Source organism: Salmo salar, unplaced genomic scaffold, assembly GCF_965601325.2.
Source record: "Salmo salar unplaced genomic scaffold, fSalSal1 ptg000293l, whole genome shotgun sequence".
Lineage (NCBI taxonomy): Eukaryota > Metazoa > Chordata > Actinopteri > Salmoniformes > Salmonidae > Salmo > Salmo salar.
The window spans coordinates 2,935,001-2,937,500 of NW_027675346.1; the positions used below are offsets into that span (position 1 = coordinate 2,935,001).

Sequence of the window (2,500 nt, forward strand, 5' to 3'; positions counted from 1 at the left end):
TGTTTATGACACTCACTTTGACTATATATGTTGTAGCAAGAGATTGTTTCTCGCTTACGGCCATACCAGCCTGGGTACGCCCGATCTCGTCTGATCTCGGAAGCTAAGCAGGGTCGGGCCTGGTTAGTACTTGGATGGGAGACCGCCTGGGAATACCAGGTGCTGTAAGCATTTTGTCCACGAGGGTGTGCTCTTGCACTATTTCATCAGCAACACTGCCTTGTATTAAGCATTTAATGATGAATTGACTAAATGTCTGTTTTATCAGACTCACTTTGACTATATATGTTGTAGCAAGAGATTGTTTCTCGCTTACGGCCATACCAGCCTGGGTACGCCCGATCTCGTCTGATCTCGGAAGCTAAGCAGGGTCGGGCCTGGTTAGTACTTGGATGGGAGACCGCCTGGGAATACCAGGTGCTGTAAGCATTTTGTCCACGAGGGTGTGCTCTTGCACTATTTCATCAGCAACACTGCCTTGTAGTGAGCATTTAATGATGAATTGACTAAATGCAGCTTCCTGCCTTTTTAATAGGATCAAATTTCCTTGTGTTTTCAATTAGCATCTGCCTTGTATTTATAAGACAAACAAGAATATTGTTGCTGAATGCAGCTTGTGTGTGCTTTGTGCTCCTTTGCCCTGTTCAAATGATGAAAGGAAATAAAGTTTGTATTTTATCCAACTACCTGTGCTAAAAAGTGATGGGAACAGTGTTTGTAATTTCTTCTACTTTTTCAGTGACACAAAGTTCAAGCTGCTTATCTAATTGGTGAAAATGCAATGTCTGTTTATGACACTCACTTTGACTATATATGTTGTAGCAAGAGATTGTTTCTCGCTTACGGCCATACCAGCCTGGGTACGCCCGATCTCGTCTGATCTCGGAAGCTAAGCAGGGTCGGGCCTGGTTAGTACTTGGATGGGAGACCGCCTGGGAATACCAGGTGCTGTAAGCATTTTGTCCACGAGGGTGTGCTCTTGCACTATTTCATCAGCAACACTGCCTTGTATTAAGCATTTAATGATGAATTGACTAAATGTCTGTTTTATCAGACTCACTTTGACTATATATGTTGTAGCAAGAGATTGTTTCTCGCTTACGGCCATACCAGCCTGGGTACGCCCGATCTCGTCTGATCTCGGAAGCTAAGCAGGGTCGGGCCTGGTTAGTACTTGGATGGGAGACCGCCTGGGAATACCAGGTGCTGTAAGCATTTTGTCCACGAGGGTGTGCTCTTGCACTATTTCATCAGCAACACTGCCTTGTATTAAGCATTTAATGATGAATTGACTAAATGTCTGTTTTATCAGACTCACTTTGACTATATATGTTGTAGCAAGAGATTGTTTCTCGCTTACGGCCATACCAGCCTGGGTACGCCCGATCTCGTCTGATCTCGGAAGCTAAGCAGGGTCGGGCCTGGTTAGTACTTGGATGGGAGACCGCCTGGGAATACCAGGTGCTGTAAGCATTTTGTCCACGAGGGTGTGCTCTTGCACTATTTCATCAGCAACACTGCCTTGTATTAAGCATTTAATGATGAATTGACTAAATGTCTGTTTTATCAGACTCACTTTGACTATATATGTTGTAGCAAGAGATTGTTTCTCGCTTACGGCCATACCAGCCTGGGTACGCCCGATCTCGTCTGATCTCGGAAGCTAAGCAGGGTCGGGCCTGGTTAGTACTTGGATGGGAGACCGCCTGGGAATACCAGGTGCTGTAAGCATTTTGTCCACGAGGGTGTGCTCTTGCACTATTTCATCAGCAACACTGCCTTGTAGTGAGCATTTAATGATGAATTGACTAAATGCAGCTTCCTGCCTTTTTAATAGGATCAAATTTCCTTGTGTTTTCAATTAGCATCTGCCTTGTATTTATAAGACAAACAAGAATATTGTTGCTGAATGCAGCTTGTGTGTGCTTTGTGCTCCTTTGCCCTGTTCAAATGATGAAAGGAAATAAAGTTTGTATTTTATCCAACTACCTGTGCTAAAAAGTGATGGGAACAGTGTTTGTAATTTCTTCTACTTTTTCAGTGACACAATGTTCAAGCTGCTTATCTAATTGGTGAAAATGCAATGTCTGTTTATGACACTCACTTTGACTATATATGTTGTAGCAAGAGATTGTTTCTCGCTTACGGCCATACCAGCCTGGGTACGCCCGATCTCGTCTGATCTCGGAAGCTAAGCAGGGTCGGGCCTGGTTAGTACTTGGATGGGAGACCGCCTGGGAATACCAGGTGCTGTAAGCATTTTGTCCACGAGGGTGTGCTCTTGCACTATTTCATCAGCAACACTGCCTTGTATTAAGCATTTAATGATGAATTGACTAAATGTCTGTTTTATCAGACTCACTTTGACTATATATGTTGTAGCAAGAGATTGTTTCTCGCTTACGGCCATACCAGCCTGGGTACGCCCGATCTCGTCTGATCTCGGAAGCTAAGCAGGGTCGGGCCTGGTTAGTACTTGGATGGGAGACCGCCTGGGAAT

The 2,500-nt window shown here is 44.5% G+C and overlaps 8 non-coding genes across 8 annotated transcripts in view; all 8 read left to right on the forward strand.

Annotated features, from left to right (window-relative positions):
• Nucleotides 1–52: 52 nt before the first annotated feature.
• On the forward strand, nt 53–171 carry LOC145874292 (5S ribosomal RNA). The gene has a single exon (XR_014389926.1). It is a non-coding gene; the product is annotated as a 5S ribosomal RNA (ribosomal RNA).
• Nucleotides 172–310: 139 nt separating this feature from the next.
• Nucleotides 311–429, forward strand: LOC145874293 (5S ribosomal RNA). The gene has a single exon (XR_014389927.1). It is a non-coding gene; the product is annotated as a 5S ribosomal RNA (ribosomal RNA).
• Nucleotides 430–838: 409 nt separating this feature from the next.
• LOC145874294 (5S ribosomal RNA) lies at nt 839–957 on the forward strand. Its single transcript, XR_014389929.1, has one exon. It is a non-coding gene; the product is annotated as a 5S ribosomal RNA (ribosomal RNA).
• A 139-nt stretch (nt 958–1,096) lies between these two features.
• LOC145874295 (5S ribosomal RNA) lies at nt 1,097–1,215 on the forward strand. The gene has a single exon (XR_014389930.1). It is a non-coding gene; the product is annotated as a 5S ribosomal RNA (ribosomal RNA).
• A 139-nt stretch (nt 1,216–1,354) lies between these two features.
• LOC145874296 (5S ribosomal RNA) lies at nt 1,355–1,473 on the forward strand. Its single transcript, XR_014389931.1, has one exon. It is a non-coding gene; the product is annotated as a 5S ribosomal RNA (ribosomal RNA).
• Nucleotides 1,474–1,612: 139 nt separating this feature from the next.
• Nucleotides 1,613–1,731, forward strand: LOC145874297 (5S ribosomal RNA). The gene has a single exon (XR_014389932.1). It is a non-coding gene; the product is annotated as a 5S ribosomal RNA (ribosomal RNA).
• Nucleotides 1,732–2,140: 409 nt separating this feature from the next.
• Nucleotides 2,141–2,259, forward strand: LOC145874298 (5S ribosomal RNA). The gene has a single exon (XR_014389933.1). It is a non-coding gene; the product is annotated as a 5S ribosomal RNA (ribosomal RNA).
• A 139-nt stretch (nt 2,260–2,398) lies between these two features.
• The window catches only part of LOC145874299 (5S ribosomal RNA), a 119-nt gene continuing 17 nt past the window's right edge, over nt 2,399–2,500 (forward strand). Inside the window, exon 1 of the ribosomal RNA XR_014389934.1 lies at nt 2,399–2,500. This exon is cut by the window's right edge and continues 17 nt beyond it. This is a non-coding gene — a ribosomal RNA (5S ribosomal RNA).